At 26.9% G+C, this 19158-nt stretch overlaps 1 pseudogene across 1 annotated transcript in view; it reads left to right on the top strand.

Annotated features, from left to right (window-relative positions):
• The window catches only part of LOC147816860 (uncharacterized), a 56592-nt pseudogene that overhangs the window by 21314 nt on the left and 16120 nt on the right, over positions 1–19158 (top strand). Inside the window, exons 4-5 of the transcript XR_015433537.1 lie at positions 10151–10271; positions 13443–13627. The product of XR_015433537.1 is annotated as an uncharacterized LOC147816860 (transcript). The remainder of the gene's footprint in view (positions 1–10150; positions 10272–13442; positions 13628–19158) is intronic.

The raw sequence follows: 19158 nt of genomic DNA, 5'->3' as shown, positions 1-19158 counted from the left end.
AAATTCCATGTAGTGTAGCCCTTGTTGCTGAACTTTATTCAGCCCAGCATTTGCTCTGTTTAATAGCATGTACAAGAGTAACTGTAATCTGGTACAAATTTTTTTTAAATTGATTATATAAAATTCATCATTCAATTTACTTCTGCAAATGTTTTCATATTTTGCAATATAATGTGGGTTCACTCTTTGCATCTTTTTCCACCCATCTACCCTATATGTCATTCTCAGTCAATTAGGAATTCATATCATAATTAACTAAATGTTGATAATTTTTACATTAAAATTGATTGAAGTCTGCAAATCAATGACTAGCAATAAAGAAACTTTAAAACAAAAATTTAGTTAAAGTTTTAAATTGCCATTGCATGAGAAAATGTAATTAATTACTGCATGCTCACTTCAATGCTTTTAAAACATACAAAGAAAATAATTAATTTTTTTCTTATCAATAAATAATTTATTAAAAAAACATGAAAAATATTTTAAATGATATTTTTTTGAAAAGTTATTGAATATTTTTAAGAAAATAAATAATATTGCTAGGAAATATGTAAATGACAGTTCATTTCACTTTTGGAAAATTTGTCATATATTTTGTGCCTACAACCAGTAAACATTTTCATTCAAACAACCCATTAATGATAATCTTATCTCCATCATTTTATTTTGCATTATACACAATACCTAAACACATAGTAAAATATACTTTTACTTTATTGTCTAAACAATTTATTATAAAAAAATAAGAATGTTTTTGAATCTGTATTACTAAGTACTTGATTACAAATTGCTATCGTAAATAATCGCAACCACTAACCACATATTTTTTCTTAAAAATGAAAAATATATTTTTGAATTTATTACAATATATTCTTGAAAACCAATTCCTATTATTATTATTATTTCCAATTACAGTCGAACCTCGCTATAGTTAACCGTCTGCGGACTCAGTAATGTGTCCACTATAACCGATGGTTCACTATATCCAAATTTTTTGAAGAATATTTTTTGCATAAGACAGTTGAATGATTGAAAATTGGCTTTGCAATTTTGCATAAGTTATTTAAAAAATTATTAACTAATTAACAGATAATAAAGCAAAAATTGATGAAAAAAGTAATTATGTCGCTAAATATTAGTTTTATTTTCACTTTTTATGAAAAAAAATTTTGATTTTTGATTGAATACAATTTGATTTTAAATTGAGTTCATCAATTTTCTTATCTACAATGTGCAAAGAATGCAAGATTTTTACATTTCGAACAAGCTTTCGAACCATCTTAACAAAGCATCTTCTACGTTTTCTCTTTCAGCTCCACGTAGTTTTTTCAATGTAACCATGTTTTTGCCGTATGCCGCAAGAATTGCACTTCGATTTTTCCAAATGTTTGAAACTGTAGATTTTGACAAGGAAAATTCCTTACACAGTGTCGATTGATTGGTTCCATCATCAATACGCTTTACAATTTTAACTTTGTCCTCTATCGAAAACGCTTTTCTCTTTAGAGAATTTGCCATTTTCACTGCTTTTGAAATAAAAATCTTGTCTCAAATAGATAATGTAAGAATATGAAGAGAGCAGCTGTAGAATGAGTTAAATTGTTCCCCTTCTTGATTGTCAAGGGGTGATTTGTAAAGAATATGGTTTGAACAGATAAGAAAATTTCAAAAATTCAGCAGGTGGCCAAGTTAACTAGTTGTAGAGCAAGCTTGGGGAAAAGAGATAAAGCGAGGCTTGTCAGGGAGGGGGGAGTATAAGATAAATGATCTGTTTGACATTTATTTCAGTATAGTTGAAAGTGATAGGCATAAAGGAGAGTAATATGACGCATTTTATTGGAATGCATTCATTTTCAGTCCCAACACCTACAAGTTTAAAGATGGAGGACTGAAAAAGATATTTAAAGAAATGAAATTTGAGTCCACTATAACCGAGTTTCCGAGTTCTAAGCTGTTCACTATAAGCGTTAAAAATAACATTATTTAAATATGTATACGGACGGGACCGCTAAAAAAGTTCACTACATCCGAGTGTTCACTATAGCGGGGTTCGACTGTATTATTATTATTTCTTGAATAAAATGTAGACTTTTGATGAAAGTAAAGCATAATGTTTATAAATTAAAATTATTTTCCAAGTGAGTACTTGCAAACCTAACACTGATTTATTTGCTTTATTCCATGCTATCTGTTGGAGTTTCAGGATGTTTGGAATAAAGTTCATTTGGCAATAATGACTCAGGATTTTCAGTGCCATTCTTCGTTACTGTAAAAAGTCATACCTCTAATTAACTATGCAGGTATTTGCATCGATTTTTATGAGGATATTAATGTTAACTTATTCTTAAAGGGCCTAGCCTATTTTTTTCTAACAATTCTTGCTACTCTTTTTTTTCCAAACTAGCACATTGTGGATTCTTCCTATTTATATGTTAACTTAGAAGCTCAGAAGTTAACTCTTTATTGAGTTTTGATAAATATGCATGCTTTGTGTAATCTTTTTATTTATGCCACGTTTGTTCTTCACTTTTGGCATAAATAGAACTTTTATTCTTGATATTGATTTTATTACCCATATTTATGCAATTGTTTTACAGTAAACTTCCGATTATCCACAAAAAGAGAATTCAGATCATCAGCGCTTCACCTTTTTTTCACAAGGACAAACAACATAACGTTTAGAATTGAGAACTAACAAATTCATAGAGATGAAACTATTTCAAGACTTTTGAGAACAACATACTAGCAAAGATTCATGTTTGTAGTCTAGATGTTCGCAACTAATCAAATAATAGGTCTACACTGAAACATTGCAGCTTCAAGTGCAATAAATTAGTAATAAGGAGCACTAAAAATGGTTTGAAACAGCAAAACAATGTGAGTCATGATTTACAGTTGTGGAACTACGAATACAGGATGAAGTTCAAATTTCAATGAATAGATTCCATCAAAGCAATTTCTTCTCCTGGATGGTATTGTTGCTATTCAAAGCAATAATATTGATAGCAAAGTTTTTCCATCTTGCCTTAATTTGATGACTGGGAATGTATTATCCTCATGGTCATTAAGTTAGTCAACACATTCTTGGAACCCTTAACAGATTATCCCCAAATTTGCTTATCCGCGCTTCAAGGGTCACTCAATTCAGTAAATAATCGGGAGGTTACTGTATAGTTAAAAACTATCAACAAATTACTAATGCTGAAATTGCTAACTTCTAGGTCATGGGGAAATTGTTTTTCTTTTTTTTAAAAGAACTGAATCTTTGTTTATTATATGTAAAAATAAAAAATATATAATATTAATAACTTTTTATAAGTAGAGCTAACTAAAAGATCCAAATTGAAATTACAACATTTAGATCTTAATCTAGTTAAAACTATAAGTGAAACTTTTTATGCAAATATTCTAAATTTTTTTTGGTGCAAAAAGGAAAGAAATATATGTTGAGCAAACTTCCAATAAAAATTATAAAAATAAATTTTAAAAAATACATCTAATTTTGGATATAGTTTTTTTAGCTATTCAGTTTATTTGTTTTTTACAAAGCTCACGTTTTTAAATCAAAACTATCTGTGGGACACAAAAAATAATGTATTCATAATTATCCAAACAATTTTAATTAAATTTTTTTTAACGTTTTCTCAATTAATAATATTTATATCTTATTTGAATACAATCCCTTATTCGGCAGTCATTTTCCTAATGTAATTATTTCGGTAATTATGCATTGAAAGAAATTTCTATAAAAGTAAGTTATTATATAGTTTGTACAAATTAAATTTTTTTTTACTCCCAATTTATTGAAGAAAGCTGGGGGGACAGTAATTACACTCAATAAAGTAACACATGGAGTTTTTAAAATTAAGTAAAACTTATATACTATAAAATCAAACTTTAATATTCTTTCAAGAAAAATGCTCTTTATAACCCGGGAATTTTATTTTATTCATCTAAAGCCACCAATTGAGTTTTATTGCCACTTTATGTATTTGGGATAGTTTATACACAAATATTGGGGATATATTCAAAATCATGTGTAGAACAAAATACTCAAATTAATCTATGAATATGAATCATGTATACTTAAATCAATTAGAAATTCATACTAAATCAGATTAGATGTGAATTCATCTACAGATTTCTTGATTAATGTAATAAATTACTTAAAAGTTCAAAATTCCATTTTGGGAACAAAGGAACAGTGATGATATTTCATTTGCATTATTTTCTTAAAAATATAATTTAAATACAAAGTAAGTGTAATTGGTGCATATTTTTTTTTTGCTCATTTAGAATTTTTAATCACAGTTTAACATGAAATAATAGTAATTAAAAAAATAAGACAAATAAAAAAGAATGCTTTAGCATGGACAAGTTAAAGAAAAGAATTGAGAAAAATGACTCTTTTAATTTTTGACGTGTATGAATTTGGTGACACGATTTTCCTGCTCATTTTAAAGCATCAATATAAACAAGATTTAACCCTTCTACTAAGTTTTTAACAGTTCTTTAAAATTTGTTTATTTTGTAAATAATAATAGAATGTTTTTTTGTGAAAATTTTTTTCTATCACTTTAATAAGATTCCATTACTTTTCATTATTTTTTAAGCATGCTACCTTTTTTCAATAAGTCAATATAACATTTTCATGAAATAGTAATGTAATACATTTAATTAATTGTGTTAAGCAAGATCAAATACAGGGAAACTTTAAATATTAGTTAAAGTAGTGCAAATATCAAATAATTCTTTATTCTATTGCCTTAAAGTCAAATTTAATATTTATTCATTCACTGTGATCATAATTATTGATAGGCTTGCTAGGGGTTAAATCTTTATTTAAAAAATTGTAATTAAATCTGAAGAATTGAAATATATTTTGTCTCCTGAAATCTTAAGTAATATTCTGTGGATACCTGAAAAATGAGCAAAATAAAATCTTCATTTTAAACTCTGCTGAATTTCTCTTAACATAGTACAATTTTGATATTCTGAATCTCTTCTGGTAAGAAAAAAAATTTAAATATCTTATGCTATTTGCAAATAAGTTTAGTTAAATTTAATATAGTTACTAATATCAAAATAACTTTCCTTTCTTACTATGCAACTTACAAAATGTATATCACACATTAAAAAAAAAATTTATTCATAAAAATCATTTTTTCAGTTATATTAACATTTACATGAATGAAATAGTTTAGTTTTCACTACTTAAATTATGAATTCTAAGAGAAATAAAACTTATTTCTCATTGTTTAATATTGTTTATTTTTAGTATAATTTTTTTTATTAAAGCATTTAATGAATTTTTCAAATTTCTTATACAATATTTAAAAATTTTTCTTTTTTTAATTAAGTTATAACTCAGGAAACTGATTTATTTGTAAATCTATATATATATATTTCTCTTACACGGCGACAAAAAAAGCCTCATTACAACTTCCCGAATGGCAACGCTAGAAAATCAACCAATGATTGCCGCTAAAAATGTCACATGCCAAATCTAGCTGAAGTGGCTCAACATATAGCCCTTTTAAAAACGGAAACTGGAATAACCAGAGAGAGCATCAGCAGGTTGTTCAATTCAGCTACGGCAATCTCATACTATTAAGCTAGGCAGAAGTGAGTAGTCTTTGTTGATAGATCTCCATTTTAATATTTTGTCAAAAGCGCTTTTTTTCACAAATTTATGTAGACTGAACCAGTTTTTAGTCATGGACAACTTTATGTTGTCCTCTCTAGGGTTAGATCATTTGACAGCCTAACAGTGATAGCTCCAAGTCCAGAAATTTATAATTGTGTGTTTAAGGAAGTTCTTAATCTTTAATAGTAATTATTTTTTGTTATTAACAAAGCCCTTAATCTTTCTCAGTATTTGTTCGTATTTAGTATTTATTTCAAATTAATGTTTAGTATCTGCAAGTTTTTCTTATGTATGTCAAAGTTCAACGATTTATTCTTATGTTTTTAACAAAGTTGTGAATCGTTCATGGTTATTATTTTTTAAAAACATAATGTTTTGTTTATGCAGGTTTTTCCATTGCAATTCACTTATTTCAATTTTTAATAGACTTAATTATAGCCAAAATTTTAACCTTTTTAAAGAGATATCAGTTTTAGAAATTTTATCTTAAGATTTTATACTATAGCACATTTCTAATGGGCTTAACGAATTACATGTCATTTATTTGAATTCAAATTTATTTTAATGACTTAGTATTTACTACAAAGATGTAATTTTTTTAAAAAAAAAAGTTGTTATATGGATTTGAATGATTGTTTTGAGAATTTTGCGCATTTGCAATGTACCTAAGTTAGTCGCGAGCAAAACGAGCTTGGCTTGCGAAGCAAACCATTTAAGATTGCGTAGCAATTTTCGGGGGTTGGTGAGCGTTAGCGAGCAGGGGGCGCAGCCCACTTGTATATTTTAATTCTTTAATAACTCGTTCCATATATATATATATATATATATACATATATATATATATATATATATATATATATATATATATATATATATATAACTTATGTTGCCTACTTTTTAATAAAATTAATTTTGTAGCAGATTTTCTATGTACTTTTGAGAGTAATGGGCATTTCTACATCAATCATTCAATAAAAAAATTAAGGTCAATAATTTGGATAAGCTAAACATGTTTGAAATTTCGAAAATTTACAAATTTTTTACAATTTGTGAATTAATAGATAGAGAGTTGACCTAGAGAGCTAAATTGTGTGATATTAAGATTTTCAGAGCATTTTATGGCATGTAGCATAGCTAAACTATGAAAAAAATTATTTTTTACTTAAATGTAAATATTAAAGCTTTAAATTTTTTTAAAATAATAAAATTTAATTTCCTTTCTCTGTTTTGGAAAAGTTGACACCAAAAAAATAAATTAATAAATAAAAAAACAGCCAAACTAGTCTTTAGTTTATCATTTGCATAAACCAAGTAGTAATTAAAATCGCAAAATTCGCCATTAAAAAGAAGTTTTATTAAAAAGTGGCTTCTTCATTTGAACTACTAATTTTCATAACCTATTCTGGTCAAAATTGTGATATTTGTTATTCCTTTTATTAAATAACTCATAATAAAATAATTATACCCTACGGAACAAATTTTTTGTTGTGTTTATGCAAGTACTTGATCTTAATTAATTCCAATGTATGAATTTCATATATGTAATTTCCAGTTTTGTTTCTTTAAAGCTGAGTTCACAACTATATAAAGAATGTATTGTGTGTATATATATATATATATATATATATATATATATATATATATATATATATATATATATGTTATTTTTAAACATTGAAAAAATTAAAAAGTAACATGAAAATTAAAAGTAACATTGCACAATGTATTTTTGAATGAAATAATAACATAACATAAGAATAAAAATTGATGTGTCCAAAATATTAAAATATTTTATTATAAGCACTACAATTCATTTATAAAAGGAGAAAAAAAATTACTTATTTGAAATTACTTTTCAGCATCACCTTTAGCTTTGATCACTGCATATAAACAATTACATGGAATAAACAAGTGTTTGACAATTTTCTTTCAAGTCTTAGTAGTCCTAATGCTTTTCGCTTTTTGTTAATTAGAGCAACTTCTTATCGTTCTTTCTTTATTATCCATTAACTATCAGTTGGGTAAGATCTGGGGAATTAACTGGCTACGGTGCCATTATGATTTTGTATTAAGCAATATTTTAGTGTATGGTGTGAGGCTAGTTGAAAAATAAAATCATCTTCATTTGTGCTCATGCAATTCCATACTATCACACCAGCTTCATGCACTTTTTCCGATACTATTGTATAAATGCATATCCAAACTCAAATGCCTTGATTTTCATAAGAGGCACAGAACATAGTTTCGTCACTAATATTTTCTTTCAGTCTTTCAAACCCCATAACAAACTTGATTTGTATCATCACTTTCTTTTAAGCTTTTGTTTTATAGTCTTAAATAGTTTTGTTTGAGAAAAATATGAAATTGAAGGTGCTGAATTGATTTTTTTTTAACTTCACCATTCAGATTTTTTTTTTTCAATTTATGTTTGATTTTTGGTAACCATTAAAATTATTATTTCTTTTTATTCTACTGATACTGCTATATGATTCTTGGTGAGAATAATCTGAACTGTTAGCTATATATATTTGAATTTTACTTGTTTGATATGAGTTATTAACTCTAAGTTTTATTGATTCTGAAATATCAGGAAAAACGTTCCCTTTTGAAACAAGCATAAAACACAGAAAATCAAAATAATCGTTTAACAAATCAATAAATTAGTTTTTTTCTTGGATATTTAATATATATTTCAATAAAACAAATTTTTTTTTAGTTTGCCCTTTGTCTTTTTTAAACGTAGTCTGGCATATATCTGCTGTTATAAAAAATTTCCTTATTTTTTTCTTTAATTTTTCCTTAGCCCATTATAAAGCCTGTATTGTATGACATATTCTGTTTTCCTATGTTTTAATTTATTTTTTCTCAAGTGCAGTCTCACTTTTCAAGTCAAGATCATTATAAATAAAATACACCGTTCATATCGTTATAAATAAAATATTAAGAAACTACTCCAACATAAAATTATAATAACTATGTATTTGACTAGTAAAATAAGCTTATTTTGCAAAAAATATCAACCTTTAAAAGAAAAGTTTATTTGAAAATTGACTAACCCTGAATTTTTATTATAAAAACTTTTTGTTCGACTTCTAAACTTATAAGTCCATATTCAAATACTAACTAAATGTATAACTTTAAATTTATAATTTTCATTCAGTAAGGGTCAGATATTCCATTTAAATGCTTGACTTATGTTTATTTTGTCCTAAATTGAAGTACATCAAAATCAGAGGAGCTTCATTATAAAGTAATAAACTAATGCAGTATATATACCTGAAACTCAGTAAAGTTGAAGTCTCTATGCACCCTTTTAACTTTCAAACAGCTGCAGCTATTTTAAAATGTCTGTGGCTATTATTGTGTCTAGGTATTGTAAAATAGCTAGTACTGCATGATTATATTATTTAGAATGCCAACCCGAAGAAAGTTGGGGATTTGTCTCGACAAGATATGCGCTCTATTTTTAAGAGATTAGGGGAAAAGTAATGATCATGTAAAGTCTTTGAAAATTATTTCTCATTTTGATAATGTATATAGTGCTTAAAAATATTTTTTAGGTGCTTAAAAATTACTTTTTTTACTTATTTTTGTGTGATTACGCTACACACCCTGGAAAAGCTCTTTGAGTACTTAAACTGATCATAATACAGCAAAAATTGCTAAATCCCAACTCTTTCATAAAAAGTAAATATGTTCAGTTAAACCTATTTGCACAGAAAAACCCTTATAACTTCCAAACTATGAAACTTTCAAACTTCATTATCTTCACTTGTCTTTATGTCTAACACATATTAATTGATTTTTTGTAAATAAATAGTAATTTAAAAGTTTTTATACGAAAATGGCTGCAGAAGCTCACTTTGAACTTAAAATATCTGCATTTTGCTTTAAACTATAACTTTTGAAACATTTAACAGCTTTGTTCTAAATATTCTTATGTTCACTTATTTTGGTAGAATGATTCTAGAATTTATTTTCTTCCAATTTTAAGTAATAAAGTCTCCTAGTTTTACTAGTTCCTTAGCTTTGTGATTACATATTTGAGATTAAAAGAGTAAATATGATGTAAGTACTCATTTTTCCAAACATAGAAGTTATTTAAAATTTTAATAACGTCACTGGGAAATAAAATTATATATATATTGGAATGAATGTCTGTATGTCTTTGTGCTAAGTCTGTGTTCCAAAAATAATGAAATTTGGCATGTTTATAACTCACAGCACTAAGAAGATCAGTGTCATAGCATTCTATGACGAACTGTTCAAGCGGGATACGCAAGCGACAAATTTCATAGTTAATTTGTCTTGCAAGGCACAAGAAACGTTACCGTTATAAATGTTAAACTGAATAATAATGAAACCCAAAAACCATAAGATAGTGCAATTCTCCAAAAATGCCTTTTATTTAAAAGTATTCTTGTTCTGAAGGTTATATTTTTCTTCAAATTGTATTTTCATGTATCTGACATTCATTGCTTGAAAATATTTTACGTTTTTCAGCAGGTGAGCTACACTGATTCGCTTCTAACAGATCAGCATTTGAATCCCAGCCCTCCTTCTACCAGTTCCTCTTGCTGGTCAATGTCTTCTTCTGTATCCTTACCTCCAGGCAGAGTCAGAAGTAAGTTAGTTATTTGTCTATTTTTTTTTAAATTTAATTCTAAAGGCTTTTTCTTATTCCATTATAGAAATTTTTTTTTTCATAAGATTTTTTTTTCTTATTGTAAGTTAAGCAATAGCTTTCTTGATTTTTTGGTGGTCAGCCAACAATTATCTAATCCGAATTCAACTAAATTAAAGAGCATTTTTACGCTAAATTAATTTATGCATTTTATAAGGTATTAATCATAAACTTTTGTATAGAAGAAAAGGAAATTCTTACTTTTTGAAGCCACAAACTTTTTATGTTCTACATTATTTTATGACTCATTTTAGTTAATTTTTACATGAAAGATTTTAACTAGATTTCCTTATGTATAGTGCGCAAAATAAAAAGGACAACCCTAAGTAGCTTTTGATTTAATATTATCGGATCTTTACCTTTTAGGACTCAATCTTAATGGTTCAAGGGCGTGACCTCAAATATGCTGATTAATTAATGCAGGCAAAAATTTAAGTTACACACATAAATGTATTTTCTCTGTATAAACATACTTTTCTTTGTTGATGGTTTCAAATTTCAAACCCCCAGAATATAGGATCTAACGGTATTCTGGAAAATATATTCTGGATAGCCTGGGCAGGAGTCACTACCAGAATTTGAACCCCTTAATGTCAATTTTACTTTTTACGTATTTCACCATCAGTCTTAGAACTTTTTAAGCGAATTCAAAAGTTTTTGCTTATAATTATGCTTAAAAAAATTTATGAAGATTCTATACAAAATACAACTTTTAGTATATATAACTTTTTTTTAAATTTAATAGTAATAGTCAAAAAACTATTGGATTGTAAAGTATAGAAGTTTTTAGATCATTTTAAAGAATGCAGTTGTAAATTGCGAAATGCAAAATTTAGCAAAATTGTTCGATTAGTTTTTGGGAAATCAAATGCATTACTGTTAAGTAATATTAAATATTATTTGTGCATTTTAGAGTTCAGATCCTTAATAGTTAAAATAATTTAAAATAAAAAATGTTATTGAAGTAAAATTTATAATATTTAATATATATATCTTTCTTTTAAACAAAATCTGATTTTTATGTACCCTGATAAAATTGTCCTCCGATGTTTCGTTCAAGGCTGCTACAACCCTAAACACGAAATCACCTGGTATATTTCTTTGCTTAGCAAGTAAATTATTTTTTTGCTAAAACTACTTCGGCAGAGAGACCTTATAAAAAAAAGTTCTTTATATATCATTGTTAATAAGTCGGGTTGATTTTGGTTAGTTAGTTTTAAATGGTTTGCATTAATTAAATAATATTAACCTTTTTTTATTACTAATATTAAGAATTTTAGTGTAGTTTTATAGTTAAATGGTATTTAGTATTTATACATTTTATTAGAATTTTAATCATTAAACACAAAAAGAATTTAAAAAAATTCTGATTGAAATGAAATGTTACACTGTTAAATCTGTATTTCTTAAACAAAACATGATTTTAACACTGATAAAATGTACACAGCATAAGTTAATTATTATTTTCTTTTTTTTTACTAAAATTACTAATGCAGAAAAATCTTAAATACTAATTTTGTTAATTTGTATAACAGAACAGGAAAACTTAAAAGATAGTTTATGTTTTCTCAGAATTAAGAAGAAACTTCAAAAACCCATCTTTTTCAAAATAGGTTAAAATGAATGTAAAATCTGCCTCATTGATCTGCCTTTAAAGGTGACTGTTTTTCTATCAGCGATTATTAGTATATTTTGGGCATTACAATATCAGCGAAACATGAAGAGAATATATTCAAAACTTACATTCTGTGCTTGCATAGAAAAAAAGTAGGATTTGTCAAAAGATGTTTGAAGACGGGCTAACAACTAAATTAATCACCAATCTGTTTGCAGAGTTGCTACTCCACAGGGAAAACCTGGAAAATGCAGGGAATTTAAAAATCACCTCAAGAAACAGGGAAAATGCAGGGAATTTTGATTTTTTTCTTTGCATGCTGGGAAAATACAGGGAATTTTGTTTCTTATTTTTGTTTCCTATTATCTCTTGTTTCTTATTATCTTTTGTTTCTTATTATCTTTTAAAAAATGGTGACCACTCAATGCGTGATATTTAACCATGATATTTCAGCTATACTAAACAATATAGCTCACACAAGAACACAGTAATTGTTGTTTCCTCTTAATATATTGTGTATAATATGTATAGAGAATTTTTTTTTTCCAGATTTGAGTGGTAACCCTGATTTGTGTCAGTTTTGCTATTACTACAAGAATATATAAAACTTTCCCCAACTGAAGCAACCATCATTCACAAGTTGCATTATGCACGATTTGATCTTATTAGAGGACTTTTTGCTTGCTTTGTGAAACATGAAGCATTTTCAGCAATCTGAAATTAAACACAAAAAAAAGGATATAGCGAACGTAAAAGATATAGCAAACAAAAGCAATCATTTAAAAAGTGATTAAATTTATTTTATTTTTTTGAAAAAAGAGTTAATTAACTCAGCACCAAAATCCAAAATTTAAAAAATTATGTTGTATGTATAATGTATTTATGCAATAAAATGAAAAATAATTATCTAAACAGTTGCTGATTATCATATAATTTTTCAAACTAAAACAGCAATTTTCGTATGTTAAGGAATTAATATATATTCCTACTTTACAGTTATTGATGTGTTTCACAGGACTCTGGCTAGATTACATTATAATATGAACATGGTGATTCCAATTGTAAAAATTTATTTTATTTTCTAAATAATTTAAAAAGTCACGTTTCTGATATATTTGATGTAAATCATGGAACAGTATTAATTAAAAGAAATGGAATGTTAATGTATGTTCTCAGTAGTTTTAATTTTCTAAATCATGCAGTTTCTCACGTAATAATTGTCTCTTATGTGAACTGAAGAAAAATATAATTTCTAGCTTATTTTTTCAATTGGTAATTTTACTTTTTACTAAATATTAAGTATTGTTGTAATCATTTACTTAATAATAAATTAGTACACAAGTTTATGTCAACACATTGTTATTTATTATCTTAAATTGTCTGTAATTTATTATTAAACGATTGCACACGCGTAAAATTTACTTGCTTGGAAATTCAGCTTTTTTTTTCTTTTGAACAATCTCATCCCTGTGTAATAATTTTTTTTATTTTTTTAGGTGTCTTGGATTAGGTTGAAAAGATTTTCATCTGTTGACTGTTGGAGAGTATCCTTACACAGGTGACACTCGATTCCACAGTGTATACATGCAAATAAGTAATAATTGGGCACTCCAAATTAAATGTCTGCAAATGAGGGCCTGTATGAGTGTCAGGTCTCACCCAAGAGTATTGTGGGTGGTGGGTGAGTCATTTATGATCCAAATTTTCTATCAATATTTGCTTGCAAAATTTTGTAATAGTGGAGTTTGGGACATTCAGGTCACTGCAAGGCTTAAGTGTCCCAAATCTTTTTTTTTATTTTTTTGCCTAAATTTATGTTTAGAATATTTTCCCTGGCTTTTATGTGTGCTATTTGTCACATGTTATGTTATTATTTTTGGTAAAGTATTTTTTCACATATATACAACGACATTGCCGAGTGGAAGGATAAAAAACAGGTCTTAGGCAGGGAAGGAGGGTACAAAATTTATTTATTAATTATTAGACAGAAAACGTTTATCAAAGTGTGGTCACGAAATGTTGTGCTTCTCAATATAAGTTAAGGAAAATCTTGCAAAGTAAATCTAAAATGTTTCATTTTAGGGAATAAGGGAAATCTTAGTAATTTTAATTGGTTTATTAAATATGATACTTGATTCCCACAAAGAGCAATATATATATATATATATATATATATATATATATATATATATATATATATATATATATATATATATATATATATATATATATATATATATATATATATATATATATATATATATATTTATATGTATATATATGTATATATATATATATATATATATATATATATATATATATATATATATATATGTATATATATATATGTATATATATATATATATGTATATATATATATATATATGTATATATATATATATATATATATATATATATATATATATATATATATATATATATATATATATATATATATATATGAACACATTAAACAGAGATGAACTAATTCAAGAAAAAATATTACTAAAGAAAATTGAGAAGTTTTATTTTTCTGCACATAAGCTGCAGAAGCCATAAAATAAGATAAAATACAAAGAAAACAAGGGGAAGAAATATTTTTTAAGTAAAGCATTTTGTTTTTGTGCTTCTTACATATTGTATTGATGTATTTTGCTTCATGCGATGCAATATTAGAAAGGACTCTGTTCTGTGGATGTAATTGTGTAAGCTAATGATGACATTATATCTTTTAATTTTTTATTGCCAACTTTTTAATTTTTTAATATTTTTAAGAAACTTTTATTGATTAATTTTTCTCATTTTCCTTAAAAATATTTTTGTCTTGTATTTTATCCTTACATTATACACATAAATTTAGTAATGCATATATATATGTATTACTAAAATTTATTAAAATTCTTTTTTTTTTAAATTTTTTTTAATCCTTTTTGTGCTGTATGCATACAGTAGAGTCCTGATTATCCAAGTTTCCGCTTTAACCGATCTATCACATATTTCAAAGATTTTTTGTTGTTGTTCTATTTTATTTTTAGAACTACAGCCAAAAAATAATCTGAATTTTATCTTCCGTACACTCAAGAAAACAATATTCAACAACTTGATCTGGTGAAATGATCGTTAATATTGTCAATAGTGAAAATGAATCTCGTGAAGATGATGAAGACAGTTACGATGAAAATCAACATATAAAAATCTCTCATTCAGATGGACAGATACGGATTTATTTTTAAAAGCTATCGAACATGCTATTGAATATGTAGAATGACAAAAAGAGTCAGCACCAGCCTTCCTGTTATCTCTAAAAAAAAATTATGAAACATTGCTGCAGAAAAGTTATGTGAAACAAAAAAGGACTTTTTTGAGTAAAAACTCTTTAATTTTCGTAGAGTATGCTCTTAAGTTTGTTTATAATATGAATTGTATGTAGTCTACTCATATAAATTTGGTCAAAAATATTAACCCTACTCTTTTTCTTTCCTTTTTTATACTCGCTTTAACTGAGTTAGTTCACATTTACTCGAATAATTCGGACTCTACTGTACCCCGGGCGGAAAAGCGGCGACATTGTTGCAGAACTTTATAGAGTTCATGCAGAAAGATTTTTCCTCCTTTGAAAAATAAAAAGCAATTACTTTTCTGCAGAAATTTGCAATGCAATCTTCTTAAATTTTATGTAAAATTACCTATGAATTGTGCATTTACTTCATGGTGCATAGCGTTTTTAAAACGTGCTTATAGGTGGGCGGCGGCACAGCCAAATGGGTGTAACTCTTAAGATAAGACCGCCATTTGGCAGAGGACTTGACTGTGGCAACCCTGGAATGCAGGAAGAAAAACTTTTCTTCCCACTCAGTCTGCTTTACATATGGCTTAGTGAATGTCGCTGTGGTTGTGCCGTACTCTACCATTTTGATGTTTATTACTAATTAACTAATTATTATGTAACCTTCTTTAAATATTAAATTAAACTTAAATATTATGGCTAGCTGGTGATTTTGCATTAGTTTATTTAAAAACCTATTTTCTTCTTTCTGGGTATTCCCCGTGCCTCAGGTGCTTATTTTCATGATTTAAAAGCTTTTAAAGGTGTTTTTTTTCATTGGGTATTTTTAAATAGTGCTTAATTTTCCCTTTTCAAAAATGAGATTTTTTTCGTAACCATGTTGATTTTCGACACGTATTATGCAAAAGCGTGCTTTTCACATTGTTCTATTCAACGTTTTAACAATTCATTTCGGCGTACCGTTGGTCCATAGCGTATGAAAACGGCAATTATTTTACATGTTTGGTGAAATACTTTCGAGTCCGTTTGTGCGTCTATTAAGCTGGGTTCGGAGAGATTATTACCTTCTCATGTGCAACTCTGCTGCATTTTGCAACATATTCTCAATTACCACCCTCTGATGTCAAACCGAAAAATCTCTCAATCATTTTATAACAGCTTATATAATCAAGAAAAATGTTTTTTGTCAGAAACTAGTTATTTTTTCATGATCATCTAAAGTCTTTGAAAATTAATTTGCATTTTGTTAATGCATATAGTGCTTCAAAATATTTTTTGAGTGCTTAAAAGGTGTTTATTTTTTGTTGAAAGATTTGGCTTCGCACCCTATACTTTTTAAGACCATGATTCTATCGAATTTTTAGCAGTTATTGCGATTGATTTCTCCTTAGCTTTTAAATCTGATATTTTTTATACAATATCATTTATTACTTACCGCAACGACCTGATCTTGAAACACACATTTGAGGAGTCCAATTCGCAGGATTTTGTCGTCGATCTTTCTTTTGGCAATTACTACTACAGATTTCATGATTTTTAATTATGTTTATTATTGTGATGAATAGTTACTAAGTACAAAATGCAAAGAAGGAAATAATTTGTGCGTACCCCCTAGAAAAAATTGAGAATATCACCCATAATATTAGAATTAAAAATTATTACATGTTTAATTTAAAAAAAATCATTTAGTTTTTTTAAACACATCTCTTTTGTTATTTTAAATTAGTAACATATATGTTTGTTATCATCAAAAGTATCTTGCAGAAAGATATTAGTATTAGAGAGGTATGTCCCACAAAGCCCAAAAAAATTCTGCCACAGGGACTATATATATATATCTATTATATATAATTCTCTTACGTGGCTCCCAAATTTTGGCTGTATTTCTTTTCCGCCAGTGGCAACGTTTGCTTTGTTTTGAAAACACCAAAGCATTCGGCCTTTTAATGATGTGTTTCTGATCTAATATATAGAATTCTCTTACGTGGCTCCCAAATTTTGGCTGAAGTACTTTGTACAACTAAATAAGATTCTTTTCACAACACTTAAATATTTACTTTATTTTCTTCATTTATAGAGAAAACAGTCGGCAAAGAATTCTGTTAGGTTAAAAAACATTTCGCTAAAAAAATAACGAATTCTAAAAGAAATAAAAATAAACAACTTAAAAAATAAAAATGCTGTTGCCAGCCATAGAATTTTTTGAAAGATAACTTAGCAACATAAATCAAAATGACATAGAAGTGCAACTAGATCAAAATTATGATACCTGAGAGCTTGACGTAACAAATCCTTCAATTCTAAAAGTGTTGTATCGCCAAATGCCCCAATTAACAATTTTGTTCTTAAAGAAATTCTACAAAAAGTTTTAAATAAACAACCTACTTCTACAATTGCTTCTTGAAGAACTTGGCTCATTGATTAAAAATATTGTTTTAATTTTACAGTACTAACTTTACTTCTACTTTCATTATTGCTATGACCCTCTTTCATTACATTTTACAACTTCATGCTAAATTTGAGGACTTTAAGTTGTTCTGTGGTTGAATACTGACATTTAGAAATGTGTACATAAAAAAAAATATTTAGAGGTTAAGAGTTGCCTCAGAAAAATTTGAATTGTTAACATGGAAACAATCGTTTTTGTGAAAAATAGAATTGTATTGTTGACATCAAAACTAAAAATATTGTATTTCAAATTAACAATACTACCTTAATTTATACTTTAGAATTACCTCGGAGAAATTTGAATTGTTAGCAATGACTTAAACAAAAAGTTTTATTTTAACTGACAAATACTACATTATAATTTTAACTTTTTCTATGACTATACTTATTTTCTTACTCTTTTCTTTGTTTTTTATACATTTTATTTTTTTGTGATAAAATAAAAAAACTTATAGTTGTTCTGCTTCTGAACACTGATGAAAACACAAAATGATGGGCTTCATCAACAATCAAAAATATATACATTTATTTTACAAATTCCATATTATTAAGGTGGCGCCCTTCAGAGAATTAAAAATACAAAATTATCTTCATCAAAGCCGATGCTTTACATCCGGCGTTCAGTGGCAGACTACTATTTCATATTGTTTTACAACACATGGCTTTAGCCCTCTGGTGGGAAAGACTTTAAAACAAAACTTACAACAATTACTTTTCTCAACAACTGAAATTTAGAATAGTGTGATTTAGAAAAATCTGCGAACTGTTTGCAATTTCAAATTAATATTGAAATGTACAGGTTTAGAATTTTCTACAGTGAAAAGTTTTCGGAACTTCAGTATAAAAAAAAATATACAAAAACTAGACGTTAAGAACGTATCCAATGAGCGAGCAAAGCGAGCATTGGATTGCGAAGCGATCCGAAATGAACTGTGAAAGCAGTTCCGGGGGTTGGTGAGCGCCAGCGAGCAGGGGACGAAGCCTCCTAGTATATATATATATATATATATAAATAAATAAAAACAAGAAAACACTAAGAAAGTTAAGAAAAACAATAAGTAACATTTATTGCGCTTAAGCTGCAAGTAAACAGCACTCATTAGATAAGTTCAAAATGAAGAATAAAACAAAGAAAAATTATAGACATATGAAAAAAAGGGGGTGGGAAATAATAAGTAAAAAAAAAAAAACAACAAACAACATTTTATTTAAAAAAAAAAAAAAAAAAAAGTGAAATGTTAATTAAAAAACCGGAAAAAAAAAGATATAAATCTTTTCTTCAGCCCACACGATTATATCCGCAAAACAGAGTGCTTTCTGATATTGTATCAATAAAGCCAAAGCAAAATATATTAATACAATAGTGTGAGGAGCACTCAAAAAAAATTTTTTTTATAAAATAACTACATAAAAATAGATCATAAAAAGTAAATATAACATGTAAAAACAGATAATAAAATAAAATAAAAAGAAAAAAT

Source organism: Parasteatoda tepidariorum, chromosome 1 (assembly GCF_982258835.1).
Source record: "Parasteatoda tepidariorum strain Cologne lab strain chromosome 1, Ptep-v5.0, whole genome shotgun sequence".
Classification (NCBI taxonomy): domain Eukaryota; kingdom Metazoa; phylum Arthropoda; class Arachnida; order Araneae; family Theridiidae; genus Parasteatoda; species Parasteatoda tepidariorum.
Note: the sequence above shows the minus strand (reverse complement) of the source record. Positions and strands in the feature narration are given on the sequence as shown.